We start from the raw sequence: 16,967 nt of genomic DNA on the forward strand, positions 1-16,967 counted from the left end.
CTTCTCATAAAAAATAAATTATTCAAATAACTTATTTTAAATTATTTATCTGATATAAACAATGTACTATTTCTATATCATTCCTTAATAGTAGATACTTGTATTAATTTAAGCTTAAATTTTTTCTGTAATATCAAAACACAATTTCTAAATCATAAATAATTGCAATATAAGGACATTTCATATATTAAATCTTACATAACTAGATATTGAAATTATATTTCTTAGTTAATTTCACTTAAGTTTTGTAAATAAAATTTGAGACAACTGCAAAGATATATAATATTAAAAATGATATATATAAAAATAATCAATTTTTTAAACATTTTATTAAAAAATATCATCATCAAATTATCTAAATAAACTGTTATTACAAATAAAATAACCTATATAATTGTCAAATGTCATATTCATTGCATAAAAGCAAGATAACTTATATAATTATCATATTATTAATCTACATAATACATATATAAATATATTTCTTGTATAGTTACTCTTTTATTTATAATTTTCCTTTTTCCAGTTTTCCCAATTTATTTTATATACAAAGATTAAAAAGCCATAAAATATAAAAGTATAAACTTTATAAGTTGGAATCAAAGTTATTGTTTAATTTACACAAGTTCGCATCTTATTTTATTTAAATTGTTAACAATCGTAATTTATATAAGATTGCTTAATTGTAGTTTTAGGTTAAGCTTTAATTAAACAGATAAAAATACATTAAAATATATTTTAATTTAATAATAGCTTATAAAAATATTTAAGATTTAAATTATCTTTATGTATCATTTTTCACCTGATATAGAACTCTATCTTCAAGTTCGTCGTCCATAATATCTTAAAAAGTCCTTTAACAACCTTTGTGTTAACGATTAGCAGCGATGAACAACCGAAATTATTTTTTTATCTATTTTCGAGCCAAGCTCTCTCCACACACACACACACACATACACATACACACATACACAATTCAGTTATTTTATTTATATATAACCAAAGAGAAACGTAAAAACAATGTGTGCCAGCGGCTGACATGTAACAGAAAAGTTTAAAGACATATATGCCACAAGAATTTCTTGAGACCTCCCTTTCGACCCGTCCTCTGAAGAAGTAGATACGAAACACATTACCGCCTCCAGAAACATGAAAACGACCACATCCGCGTTTTAGCCATAGACTTCTATATATAAGCTAGACTGAGAACTTCTATTGTTTTCATATATGAGGTATGGATATAGGAATAAAGCCAGCGGCACACGGTGCTTGTTTTCATGCTGGATTACTTGCTAAATGAAAGTACTGCGTTCTGATTGGTACATTTCCGAAGATGGATGGAAATGCACTAATCAGAAGGCAGTATTTTCATCCAGCAAGCAATCCAGCACGAAAACAAGCACCGTGTGCCGCTGGCTTAAAAGTCATAGCACATAAAGATCATTCTACAATATGTGTCGTAAGTTGTAAGCCGTAAGGACTGACCAATTATAGCCGATTATTTTTGTAATGATCGACTGTGATTCGCCAATTCTTACGACTTACAACTTACGACACGTATTGTAGAATGACCTTAAGAACTGACCAATTATAGCCGATTATTTTTGTAATAATCGACTGTGATTCGTCAATTCTTATGGAGGATTCACACTGCGTCCGATGTCCGACGTACGACGTCCGACGTCTTTGCACTAGTGTGCACTAGTTTTAAGCCAGCGACACACGGTGCTTGTTTTCGTGCTGGATTGCTTGCTGGATGAAAATATTGCGTTCTGATTGGTACATTACCGAAGATGGATGAAAATGCACCAATCAAAACTCAGTATTTTTATCCAGCAAGCAATCCACCACAAAAACAAGCGCTGTGTGCCGCTGGCTTAACATGCAGCTACAGAGAGCAGATCATATATAAAACCAGTGGTACACGGTGCTTGTTTTCATGCTGGATTACTTGCTGGATGAAAATACTGCGTTCTGATTGGTGCATTTCCAAAGATGGATGGAAATGCATCAATCAGAACGCAGTATTTTCATCCAGCAAGCAATCCAGCACAAAAACAAGCACCGTGTGCCGCTGGCTTTATAGTAGAAGTCAATATAACAGTGAAAGAGTTGTATTTGTTGGTAGCAAAATAAATATGTTGACACTGTTGCGAAAGAAAAAAAATTACTGAAGTTATTATTGATAATATGTAAACATCAGAATGTTAGACTAAATAAAAAATATAAAAGAACATGGGTTAGAAAATGTATTCTTGCACGAGAAACCAGAGGTGAAGGATGAACTTTAGTACAAGAAATACGTCTTGGAGGCTTAATTTGGTATTACAATTATATAAGAATGATGCCTGAACATTTTGATGTACTGCTTAACTTAGTTAAACCTATAATACAAAAGCAAGAAACATTTTAGGCAACCAATTTCACCAAATATTTGCTTGTTAATAACATTACGGTATAAACTAATTTTATTTAATATACCCTTTTGCCTAATTACTCTTACCTAATTTTATTTAATATACTCTTATTATATATATATATATATATATATATATATATATATATAAGCATATTTGTACAACTATTTAGCATCTGGAGATTCAATGTCATCTCTTGCTATGTCATTTCGTCTTGGTAAAAATATTATATTTGGCATAATAAAAAATACATGTGAAGCTATTTGGAATGTACTATCCAGACAGCACAAAATATTTATCATAAATATTCATAAAGATTTTGGAAATGTATGTTTGGAAAATACTGAAAAAAAATGTGATACACATTTTTCATAAAGATTTATAATTAATACCAAAATCTTTACTAACAAGATATAAAAAATATTTTTAAAATGTATTAAAAAATATTATTAATATAGAAACTAAAATATATATGCATATTTTGTAATAATATAGTATACATATTTATCATAAATATTGTAATAAATAATAGCATATCCTCGAATGCAGCCAGTAGTCACGTTCAGCGGAAAAAACTGCTCCGCTACTGTTCCGTAGCAAACGTTTCTAATTGGTACGTCTGTTCAAACCTGCCAAAGATTTAAATGAATTCTCTAATCATGAACATTTGCTACTGAGTGCTAGTGGAGCAGTTTTCTCCGCTGAACGTGACCATTGAGATGCAAGAGCTCAGTGAGCGGTGGTAGTACTGAATGCACCGTCCGAACAGACGTCCAAACCGACCAATCAGAGACGTTTGCTACGGAACGGTAGCGGAGCAGTTTTTTCCGCTGAACGCAACCATTGGTGTATAATTTTAAATCTAAAGGAATATACCAATCAGACGCAAGAGCTCACTGAGCGCTCAGTGAGCGGTTATAATATCGAATGCACCCAATGCAGTCGATATACAGTTGTGATACAGTGTCCGGATAGACTCCAGGTAGTCCAGGGCAAGAGTCTAAAAAAAGCAGATTGGAAAAAGTACTCTCCCTCTCTTTGCCAGGTACAATTTATTAAATGTGTTATAAATCTTGAAAACTTTTCACTAAAGAATTGTAAAAGTAGTTAGCAGGTTATGTCTGTATTTTGTAATTCTTAACGACATTATTATCATTATGTTATCGTTATGCAGTTTCTTACTTTTTATTATATATTATATTCCTATTATATATTATACCTACACAACAACAATATCGATAACAATTATCATCGTTAAGAATTATACAGTAGACTCATTAGCATAATAGCCAATCTTAACCTCAGTATGTATATGACCATAATTTTCAACTGTGATGTTGTATATACATACTTTTATAAATCTTGAGATTTGTAAAAAATATATATACGTATTCCTTGAAAATACTTTTTTTGTATATTATTATGTTAAATATCTTTTCTCTAATTTATTATTTATTTACTATGCATTTATTATGTCTGCAGAAGCCATCCAATCCCACATATATATGGCGACTGAAGCTAATATTAAACAAGCAATATCAAGTTGGCTACATAATTCATCATCCCGCTTAAAAAATGAAAAAAGTAAGTATCTAGAGCCACATGTTAAATACATTATTGTCATCTGTTATAGTTTCATGTGTTCTATAACAGTATTTTTAACAAAATAGATTACTATTTTAATAATTGAAATCAATAAAATATCCTACTTTTTTGTGGTACTTTTTTTATCAAAGAAATTTGCTATAATAATATAGATTCAGGCAGCACAAGCTTTCAAAGGACACCTTGTAGACATTGTATATATGGTTTTCTTATTGTTGTCTAACAGAAAATAATAATAGTTAAATTTTTTTACAGGAAACATCACTCCGACACATTGTTGCTCCAAGATGTTGATAACACTGATGATGAAAATAGTATTTAATATTATTCATGTTTTGTTTTTATTTTTCTATGCAGTAACACAAAAGAAGATATTTAAAAAAGATAATTTTTATTTTGATTTTCATAGAATATATAGTATAGTATACTGCACATGTGTGTGTACTGTTATGCACATTAATATAACAAAGACTGCCTTTTAATTTTATATTAGTATAATACGTGCAGTATAATACGTGCAATATGCAGAATACGATACAACTGTGATGTACAATGTGATTATCAGTATATTTATGTATAATTATAGTGATAATTATAATATAAGAGATTATATGTAATAATTATAATAAGCAAATAAAACGCAATAAAAATTATTTTATTTTTTATCTTATATTTTTCCATACAGATTAAAATATTTCATATTTCTGGTAAAATGATATATATATATATATACACATTATTTACAATATTTTTACAATACGTTCAAATATCTTTATTATTTTTTATGATATTTATATAGACTTTATTTTTCACGTATTTCTTATAATCTTTCGTACTTGGGTTTCTCGGCCATAAACATATGTACAAAATATTTACCATAAATATTTTCAAAATATTCTAATCTTTCTTATAAATATTTTTAAAATATTTTAAAAATATCGTGTGCTGTCTGGGTAAAAGATTGTATTTTATTCCAACCATCAATACATAATTGGAAAAGAATAGCAGATGATTTCTTTAGACGGTGGAACTTCTCACATTGTATTGGAGTTATTGATGGAAAACATGTTGTGATACAAGTAAATAAATTTATTAAATGTTCTTATATTTTACTCATATATCAAATTATAACGATGCAAAGACAGCATAATGTAAAAGAACAAAACATTAATGAATATATTCACAGGCTCCAGGACATGCAGGATCAACATTTTATAATTATAAGGGACAACATAGCATTGTGCTTATAGCAATAGTTTCAGCAACATATGAATTTCTAATGGTAGATATTGGTGCACAAGGTCGACATAATGATAGTGAGATCTTTAAAGGATCTATTATGGGCCAACGATTTAAAAATAAAGAAATGGATTTACTACCGTCAAGTCCATTATCAAATTCTAGTAATACCAGGTATGTAAATATGAAACCGGAATTTTTGTATAGAAAATATACATTTATTGTATGAAAATGATAAAAAATATTTTATTCGAAGTATTTCCCATCGCTAGCTATACATTTTTTCCACCTGTCTGACAATTTGTGGATACCACGCCAAAAAAACTGTTGCTCTTTTGAGGCAAACCAATCATCGAGCCATTTTCGTACATTTTCGTAAGAAGTGAAGCGCTGCTCAGCAAGTGCGGGTCCCATCGATGCAAATAAGTAGTAATCGGACGAAGCCAAGTCTGGTGAGTAAGCCGCATGCGAAAGTATTTCCTACTTAAACACCTCAATCATTTCCTTGACCAGTTTTACTGTGTGTGATCGTGCATTATCATGAAGCAAAATCACTTTGTGTTGCCTTTTTTATATTCTGGTCGTTTTTCACGCTTGATTCAAATCGATTATTTGTTGTCGGTAGCATTCAGTATGAGCGGTTTCGCCAGATTTTAGCAACTCATAATCACACCCTTCTGATCTCACCAAACACAGAGCATTGTCCTCCGTCCATAGCGATTTGGCCTTGCAGTCGATGTCGATGATTCGCTTCGAGTTATCCATGATTTTTTACGCTTAGGATTCTCAAAATATATCCACTTTTCATCGCCAGTCACAATTCGATGGAGAAATGACTTTCTTTTGTACCTGCCCAGACAGCACATGATCTCCTGGGGACGTCCTATGGACGTCCTGAGGATGAAAAAACGTCCCCAGGACGTCTTTAAGACGTACTCTGGACGTCCTCTGGACATCTGTGCTGTTAGGGTGGCGAGCAGCATTTCGCAAATGGTTTTTCGGTTTTCCTGCTGTCTTTCATTCAGTTCATGTGGAACCCATTTTCCCATACTCTGGATCTTTCCCATGGTTTTCAAACGTATGGAGACGGCTTCTCGTGTCACATTTAATTGATCCGCGAGTTGTTGTTGCGTTTGAGTGTCATCCTCATCCAACAATGCTTGCAATTCGCTGTCTTCAAACTTTTTCGATGGTCTTCCACGTTCTTCGTTTCTCACGTCAAAATCGCCACGTTTGAATTTTTTAAACCACTCAAAGCACTGTGATTTACCAAGAGCTCGCCGTAAGCTTCGACAAGCATTCGATGCGATTTTGCAGCAGCTTTCTTCAAATGACAGAAAATCGATGCTGTCCGCAAATCGTAGCTTCCAGGCACAAAATTCGACATGTTCAACGCTATTACAAACTATACTGTTGTATGAAACTTGTATTGTTGTGAGTTGAAAATCTTTGTCAGATGTCAACAAATGGAATTGGCGCCAATGACGCGGTTTGACGGTAACTACATTGACAGCTGGGGCCATCTATGGGCAAATTCCGGCTTCATATTTACAGATCTGGTAGATCTGTTCCATACATGCTTGTGGGAGATGCTGCATTCCAACTCAATGAATATACATTTAAGGTCATTCTACAATACGTGTCGTAAGTTGTAAGCCGTAAGAACTGACCAATTATAGCCGATTATTTTAGTAATAATCGACTATGATTCGTCAATTCTTACGGCTTACAATTTACGACACGTATTGTAGAATGACCTTAAGACCATATCCGGCAAATCAATTAGATATAAAAAAAAGAAAGTTTAACTATAGACTAATCTGAGCACGACGTGTTGTAGAAAACGCGTTTGATATTATGAGTAGTAAATGGAGAATTTACAGAAAACCAATAATTGCGTTACTTGAAGCATTGTTACAGCAACTGTTTGTCTGCATAACTTTTTGCTACCAATGACACATAACAAAGACATATGACAAATATATCGAGTAATATGTGTGAAATTATTGAAAATGAGGGTGCCATAAGAAGTGTCAATCGTATGGGAAGCAATACATATTCGCGGTCAGTAGCAAATATCAGAGACGAATTTTGTCGTTATTTTACAAATGAGGGTTTTATTATATAATTTATTTATTATATATTATATAATATATAATATTTATTATATATTATATAATATATAATATTTATTATATATTATATAAGTTATTATTATTTAAAGTCTATTAAATATATTGTTATACCATTGGTATATTACCTATTGATATATTGATAGATCCCAGATAGCCAAACCTGCGCGAGCAGATTTCGAACAAAGCCTGCTATCATAGTTTGGTATCAAATAGGCAACAAATTTAACGCAGAATCTGTTATATCAAAGTATGCCGCCAATCTGCGATCAAATATGCGCCAGATCCTGTTGTCAGATATTTGACGGCAGATTTGTAGCAAAAACCGCGCAAGACTTGCAGTAATTTGACGGTAGATTGGCGGCAGAAACTGAGCAAACTATACGCGCAGACTCTACGTGTAGTTTGGCAGCAGGACCTGCGCGGTTTCTGCCGACAATCTGCTCGCACGGCCTGTCATACAGGTCCTGTCGACAAAACACGAGCCTAATGAGGACACAGATGGCTATGGTTTTGATCTGGAGATCTGATCGAAATTGGCGTCAATCTGCGCGCATTCTGTTAGCATTTTGCTTACTGGAATGTTATTTTTTATTATATAATAAACGAACATAAAAGAAATAAACATTCTGCTACAATTAGTATTTATTTCATACACCTGTCATATATTATTATAATTTTTTAAACTTACAAAAGATACAGTAAAAAATAAAATTTAATTTCTTAATAACTCCTAAAACAGTTATATATTAATAATGAAAAAATTAACTTAAATATATTTTTATATTTATACATGTATTGGGTGAGTGCAAAAGTTCGTGCGGAGTTTCAATAGATGGAGTTATAAGCGTCGTAAAGTGTTGTCATTAATACTTCCATCTACATATTATATAACGTTGGAAAGGTGACGTCTTCAGCTGTTATTAAAAAAAAAATCATTTGTTTTCATACAAACTGCTTCGAGAAATATCACTTTAAAAATGAGTATCGATAAGGTGCATTTACGGCATGTTATGCTTTACGAGTTTCGGAAGGGAATAAACGTTGCCGCAGCCGTAAAAAACATTCAGGATGTTTATCAGGATGAAGCACCAGCTAAACGAACTGTGGAAAAATGGTTTGCTAAATTTCGGCGCGGAGAATTTAACCTTGAAGACGAGCCACGCTCTGGTCGACCTTCTGACATTGATGACGATGTTTTGCGTACTTTAGTGCTCAATAATCCGCGAATTTCAACAGAAGAAGTTGCTACAGCACTAAACGTTGACCGATCAACCACTTTTCGGCGTTTAAAAAAGATGGGATTCGATTTGAAGCTCGATATATGGGTGCCCCATTTGCTGACCGAGAAGAACAAAATCAAGCGAATTTCTGCAGCCGTTTCTTTACTCGGGCGGCTCAATAACGAGTCATTTTTGGATCGACTAGTGACGGGCGATGAGAAATGAAGCCTCCTCTACAACAATGTTCAGCGCAAACGGACATGGAAACAATCAGGTGAGCATGGTGACGCAATGCCAAAGGCTAGTTTGCACTCGATGAAGGTGATGCTCTCTGTTTGGTGGGATTGCAAGGGCATAATCTATTTCGAGCTTCTCCCCGCTGGCGAAACGATTGATTCGGACAAGTACTGTCGCCAATTAACCAATCTGAATCGAGAAATAAAAGAGAAACGTCCGATTTTGTCAAATCGCAAGGGAGTCGTCTTTCATCACGACAACGCCAGACCACACGTTTCGAAAAAGACGCTGCGCAAACTGAAGAGCCTGAAATGGGATGTCTTAACGCATCCATCATATTCTCCTGATATCGCACCATCTGACTATCATTTGTTCCGGTCATTGCAAAATTATTTAAATGGAAAAAACTTTGACTCTTTGGAGGCCTTAAAAAACGGCGTCTCTTCGTTCTTCGAATCTAAACCGCGCAGTTTTTATGATCGAAGCATCCGTATGCTGCCAAAACGTTGGGAAAAGATTATAGAAAACGATGGAGAATATATCATTGATTGAATAAAGATTTTTGTTTGCCTAATCACTGTGTGACTTTTACTCACAAACTCCGCACGAACTTTTGCACTCACCCAATAATAACTAATAATTTACTGTAGTGATGGCTGCAAATTATGCATATCACAAACAAAATAAAGTTTCTATTAGTCTCAAACTAAACTTGACTTTCCATTTCCTGATGGAACTGGTTTCTTTCTCTCTCTTTCTCTCTCTTAAATTTGTAGAATATAAATACTTATAATTGTCTTGCAACTCAAATATAAGGGATAATATTTTTCTTTGAGATCTTATAAAATTATCATTAGATAATGTGCGTAGTTGTGTTGCTAAATAATTTGTAAAAACAATCACTGAATTAGATAATGCAACATTTAAAGATTCATCCGTTGCCTTTATTTCATATAATATATTAGGTGCGCAACTAAGTTCCCGCTGTTTTTCAAGAGATGGCTCCAGTAGTAAGTGCTGGTCGATTGTGACATAACCAAAACGTCATGAACCAAGCTTAGACATATGGTAAACAAACCTCTTTGACACATTAGTGATTTTGTTTTTGCGTCATATACTTTTGGTTGTGTGAAAATGTCTGATTTTGTGCCAAATAATCGTCATTTGCGGGAAGTGTTGCTTTTCTTCTTTCATTCGAAGAAAACGGCGGCTGAAGCCCATCGAGAACTCCAAAAAGTTTACGGAGATGCTGCTCTAAGTGAAACAACGTGCCGTGATTGGTTCCGTCGCTTCAAAGACGGTGATTTCGATGTTGACGACCGTTCGCGTGAAGGAAGGCCAAAAACCTTCGAAGACGCTGAATTGGAGGCATTGCTCGATGAGGATCCGTGCCAAACGCAAAAAGAGCTTGCTTCAGCATTAGGAATTACCCGCCAAGCCATTTCATGCGTTGGGAATGATTCAAAAACAAGGAACTTGAGTTCCTTATGATTTGAAGCCAAGAGACGTTGAGCGTCGTTTTTTCGCCTGTGAACAACTGCTCCAGCGGCAAAAAAGGAAGGGTTTTTTTCATCGCATCGTTACGGGTGATGAAAAATGGATTCATTACAGCAACCCAGAGAGAACAAAATCATGGGGACTGCCCGGTCATGCTTCTACATCGTCGGCTCGGCCGAATATTCACGCTGCGAAGGTTTTGCTGTGTATTTGGTGGGACCAGGGCGGTGTTATTTATTATGAGCTGTTGAAACCGAACGAAACCATCACTGGGGAATGGTATCGAACTCAATTGATGCGATTGAGCCGAGCACTGCGCGAAGAGCGGCCACAATACACACAGCGGACACAATACGAGCAGAGGCACGAAAAAGTGATTCTACAGCATGACAACGCTCAGCCTCACGTTGCCAAACCCGTTAAAACCTACTTAGAAACGCTCAAATGGGAAGTTCTACCCCACCCGCCATATTCCCCAGATATTGCGCCGTCCGATTATTACTTGTTCCGTTCGATGGCACATAGTCTGGCTAATCAGCAGTTCCGCTCATATGAAGACATCTCAAAATGGCTTGATTCGTGGATAGCCTCAAAAGACGAACACTTCTACCGTGACGGTATTCGAGCTCTGCCAGAAAGATGGGAAAAAGTTGTCGCTAGCGATGGGCAATATTTTGAATGATTCATTTGTAACCATTTTTTCACAATAAAGTTGCATTTTCATCAAAAAAACAGCGAGAACTTAGTTGCGCACTTAATAATATGTTGAAGCAAGGATAGCGTATCATTCTTTTTGTTCTTACTATCTCCTACTTTCTTCCCTGCTTTATAATATAGATATAAAAATAAATATTATGAAATACACACATATATGTATTTATTGTTGTGCCCACGCCTTTGGGGAACGTATTGTTCCTACGCTCTTGGGAGAAGACTGTGAAGAAGGCATATAAAGAATGTTTGACAGCTGTTATCGTTGTCAAGGAGTTTGTTTACTAACAACTAGAGTGGAGAGAGTCGCTCTAGTCCTGTCACAGCGTACGGACGTAAAGCGAATTCGTGCGATTATTTTGAGATTGATTAAGATCCGTTTTTCTTGGCTGTAAATAAAGCTTTTCTCGTTTAGTTTATCCCGAGTTATTTCTTTCACGCGCGGGCACAACAATATGTATACATAAACATATGTTATATTGGAATATAAATAAGATTTTGCCAAATATTATTAAATAAACTACTCATACCCGCATTAATCTTTACGGATAAATTATTATTGGGGCTATTTAAATGCATGTTTTTTGCTTTTCTGGATGTTTCTAAATTCATATTTGAATTAAAATGCATTCGTTTTTGTGAATGATTACAAATTACTGGTGTTAAGTTATGTTGCTTGTAGTCATAACTTTTTTGTTCTGAACTCTCCGAAATTTTATTAGAACTTGGGGTTAACCTTTCCTTTTCTATAAAAGTATTATTCCCGTTGGCACTGCAACTGCTTTTAGAAGTTGATGGTTGTTCCATGTCTGTGTCATAATTCATATTATTATTACAAGACTGTGGTTTTACATTACTAAATGTCCTGAAAATTAATTAATGTTACAATATATATAATATATCTCTATTAAAATTCGAATAATACTATATGTATAATAATATTAACAAACTTTCTACGTGTCACAGTAAGTCGGATAAATCCCATTAATTCAAAATATGGCCATGAATCCACCATAGGTTTGGCTTCAACTCCACTTCCATTTGGAATATATTTTTTTTGCTCATTTAGTTTTCTAATATAGGTGTCACGTAAATTACGCCACTTGACGTTTGCAACACCAGGATATAACTTTGAAAAGCATTTAATCTTCCATTTAATCTTCAATTTCATAAGACATAAACATGCGTGCACACACACACACACATGCACAAGCACACGCACACGCAAATATTGATTATACATTATTAAATATCATTTCACTTTTTGTAAAATAATTTATATAAATTTACCAAGTATGTCGGTAATTACTTTCCGGTTTTTGTAACAGATGTCACTAGCCATAAGTATGCAATGTTATGATTTGATACATATGTCATTTTATTCTACTGTCATTAACCTCAAAACTACACAAGTTAGTTCCGCCAAAATAATAGCATTATAGATTAATAATTTTTTGAAAATGTCGAGTTTTGTGCCTGAAAACGTGCATTTGCGGCACGCATTACTTTTCTTGTTTAATCAAAAGAAAAAAGCCGCTGAAAGTCATCGTTTGCTGGTAGAGACTTACGGTGAGCATGCTCCAACCATAAGAACATATGAAACGTGGTTTCGACAACTCAAATGTGGTGATTTCAACGTTCAAGACAAAAAACGTCCTGGTAGGCCGAAAACGTTTGAAGATGTGGAATTGCAGGAGTTATTGGATGAAGACCCAACACAAACTCAAAAACAATTGGCAGAAAAGTTGAATGTGAGCCGAGTAGCAATTTGTGAACGATTACAAGCGATGGGAAAGATCCAAAAGGTGGAAAGATGGATGCCACATGAATTGAATGACAGGCAATTGGAAAATCGAAAAATCGTCAGTGAAATGCTGCTTCAAAGGTATGAAAGGAAGTCATTTCTGCATCGAATAGTAATGGGTGATGAAAAATGGATTTATTTCGAAAATCCCAAGCGAAAAAAATCATGGTTATCACGTGGCGAAGGCGACATCGACTGCAAGGCCAAATCGCTTTGGTCGCAAGACCATGTTCTGTGTCTGGTGGGACCAGGTTGGTGTCGTATATTATGAACTGTTGAAACCTGGAGAAACAGTTAATACTGATCGCTACCAACAACAAATGATCAATTTGAACTGTGCATTGATCGAAAAACGTCCATAATACGCTCAAAGACATGATAAAGTGATTTTGCAGCATGACAACGCGCCATCTCATACAGCAAAACCAGTCAAAGAAGTGTTGAAATCACTTGGATGGGAAGTTTTATCGCACCCACCGTACTCTCCAGACTTGGCTCCATCCGACTTTCGCCGATTTCGAAGAAGTTAAAAAATGGCTCGATGAATGGTTTAGCTCAAAGGAGAAACAGTTCTTTTGGAATGGCATCCATAAATTGCCTGAGAGATGGGCAAAATGTATAGAATCAAATGGCCAATACTTTGAATAAATATATTTTAACTATCCATTGTAAATAACGTGTTTTCTTTAGCGAAAAAACCGGAAAGGAATTACCGACACACCTGGTATACTAAATAACAATAATATATATATATATATATATATATATAATATAATATAAATTAGAGAAAAAGGAAATGGGACAGATAATATGTCAGAAAACTTAAAGTATTCACAATCAATCATATTTAATATATTTCTTATACATATATAACATTTGAGCATACGTAATTTAACATAAAAATTGAAAATGAAAACAAAGATTTTTCTCAACATTTATCTCATTTATCTCAACAGAAAAATATATGTATTTGTACTAATACTTTTATGTTTTTATAATAAACATTTGTCTAGTTTATATTGTTCATTTGATACGTGTAATAGTAATTATTCTTAACTTTAGGAATTTTAAGAGAGATAAATAATAATCAGATATTTCTTTTAACACAAAAATAATATAATAATATACTACTGTGATCAGAAAATAAAGTGAATTTGTTTATAAAATAAAAAATCTTTATTTATTCTTCCAAATCAATTTCATCGCCTTCAAAATACTCCCCGTCCGACACAATGCACTTATGCCAAGGTTTTTCCAATCCTCGAAACAGTCAGAGAAGTCTTTTTCCGGGATGATCTTCAATATTTTCTTCGATTCGGCTTTTATCTCCTCAATCGAGTTGAAACGGTGTCTCCGGAACTGTCTTTTGAGTTTGTTGAACAGCCAGAAGTCGCGCGGTGCTAAATCAGGCGAATACGGTTGTGGAACGATATGGGTCGAATTTTTGGCGAAATGTTCTCGAAGAACCAATGCAGTGTGGGACGGTATTTTTGGAACCAATCGAGATTTGACGCATTTGAGGCACAAAACATTTTTTAAAATGGTTTGGGTTGATCCAAATGAAATGCCCGTAGCATCAGCAAGGTCTCTAATTGTCAATCGACGATTTTTGAACAGCAAATCTTTGATTTCCTTGATGTGGCTTTCATCGGTAGATGTTGATGGTCGTCCGGGGCGCTGTTCGTCTTGAACTCGTTTTCGGCCTTCTTTGTACCACTTATAAACATCTTTTTGCGACATAGCCTTATCAAAGGCATTCTGCAACATCCTTAACATTTCCGCGGCAGAATATGCATTCCGCAAACAAAATTTAATGCAAATTCTTTGCTCAACAAAATCAGACATAGTAAAAATCGAAAAACTCACTTTTGTATGTTTACAAAAACACGTATAGCTCTGCAGCAATTGAATATATTGACATGAAACTCTGCATAGATATCAAAGTGCTACCATCCCACCAAAAAATAATTTCATGATTTTATAGTACCCGCGAAGTTTAAATGAAAAATTCACCTTATTTTTTTATCACAGTAGTATATATTTTTACCGTGACCTTATATATTTATATAATAAACAAAACTTAACAGGAACTGTGGTGAGAACTAATAAATTAATTCTTTTATAAGCGATAACTCTTGTCATTCATACTTTCATACCTAACAAACACCAAATAACAGTTATATAACTATTATATTATAAAAGTTATATAATTCCCAGACAGCACAATGTCCAAAACTGGGACATGACGTCTTTAAGACGTCTTTAAGACGATTTAAAGATGTCTTATTTTCAGACATCTTAAAGACGACTTAAAGATGTCTTAAAGACGTCTTAGGTCCCAGTTTTGGACATATGTGCTGTCTGGGTTGTTACTTGGAATTGTCATTTTCAAATAATAAATAAAAAATAAATAAAGAAATATGATGTGTCTTATACAAAAATAGTCGACATAAAAAGAAAAAAAAAATAATATTAAGATAACAATATAATAAAAATTTTAATATTATACACGGTGGGGCAATAACTATTAGGACCTTAAATATCTTCGAATCTATAAGACCCAGAGGAAAATTTGTTTAACCAAAATTGCACGGTACGAAAGGGACTATCATATGACGCTAATAATTTTTGTCCAGATGGAGGCGCTTCGGAGATACCAAGGTCAACTTGCATTTTTTAAATAGAAATCCAAATTTTTTATTACACTGTCTTTTTCTACCAATTAATTTGAACAACTTTTGTCTAAAACATTTTTTTATTTGCCTAATATTTTTTGAGATATTTGAAGAAATCTTGATAACTTCTTCAATATTTAACTTACGATATCTCGCTAACTATTTATCGGAAGAAAAAGTGGTACTAGACATTCTTGCTTTATTTAGTCTTACGAATATATTGTTACAATAGCTTGACTTTTGTTAACTTGCTGATTTTTGGAAGTTTTAAAATCATCAAATGAGGGCACTATTATAACAATATATTCTCGAGACTAAATAAAGCAAGAAAGTCTAGTACTATTTTTTCTTCCAACAAATAGTTAGTGAGATATCGTGAGTTAAATATTGAAAAAGTTACCAAGTTTCCCTCAAATATCTCAAAAAATATTAGACAAATAAAAAAATGTTTTAGACAAAAGTTGTTCAAATTATCTAGTAGAAAAAAACAATGTAATAAAAAATTTGGATTCCCGTTTAAAAAACGCAAGTTGACCTTGGTATCTCCGAAACGCCTCCACCTGGACAAAAATTATTATCACTATGCAGGGTGCACGATTTATCTGAAGACATTGAAATATCTCGAGAACTATGCATTGGATAAAAAAAAGTGGTTAATAAAAATTGTTAGTCTCGAAGGGGGACATCCAATGATACCAAACTCGACCTCCCACCCCACCCCCTGGGTGTGGGGGTTGGGGGCAACTTTGAAATCTTAAATGAAAACCCCCATTTTTTATTGCAGATACGGATTCTACGCCACAAAATACGTAAATTTTGTCCGAAACTTTTTTTTGATTCGTGATAGATGGCGCTGTAATCGCAAAAATTATATTTTCCGCAATTCTCCAGAAATGATAATTGGATTGAGAAATAAAAATACCTGTTCAATATTTTTAAAGAACATAATAAAAGTTATTCCCCTCCATCCTCTCGGGGTAGGGTGGGTGATAACGTTTAAATCTCAAATGGGGACCCATATTTTTCATTGCAGAATTAGATTGTACGTGAAATTTTTATTGAAACAATTTTTTTCATTCGTGATAGATAGCGTTGAATTTTTCCGAGAAACTACTTTTAGCGTTACACAGGAACAACGACGAGGACGTAGTAGTTTTATGTTCCCTTCGGGTGCTTTTTTAATGTGAGTCCCCTTGCCTCTCACAGATCGGGGTGGTTTTTTAATGTGATTCCCCTTGCCTCTCACTGTCCAATTAATTAGAGTAAGTGTTCGAAATTTTTACCTTCAACTTCAATACACTCATTGATCCTTTTTTCAAATGACTGTACACAGGATAGAAGCATATCTGCGGGAAGCGTTTCAGCGCAAGCGTTTCTTATGCGTTCTACCATGTTTTCACGAGTTGTTGGCACTTGTTGATAAACCT

At 34.0% G+C, this 16,967-nt stretch overlaps 1 long non-coding RNA gene across 1 annotated transcript; it reads left to right on the top strand.

Moving 5' to 3' along the window:
- The first annotated feature begins 3,318 nt into the window (after positions 1–3,318).
- LOC105186678 (uncharacterized) lies at positions 3,319–4,405 on the top strand. Its single transcript, XR_003112748.1, has 3 exons — positions 3,319–3,462; positions 3,900–4,001; positions 4,278–4,405. It is a non-coding gene; the product is annotated as an uncharacterized LOC105186678 (long non-coding RNA).
- Positions 4,406–16,967: the final 12,562 nt, after the last annotated feature.

Source organism: Harpegnathos saltator, unplaced genomic scaffold, assembly GCF_003227715.2.
Source record: "Harpegnathos saltator strain DR-91 unplaced genomic scaffold, Hsal_v8.6 scaffold188, whole genome shotgun sequence".
Classification (NCBI taxonomy): Eukaryota; Metazoa; Arthropoda; class Insecta; order Hymenoptera; family Formicidae; genus Harpegnathos; species Harpegnathos saltator.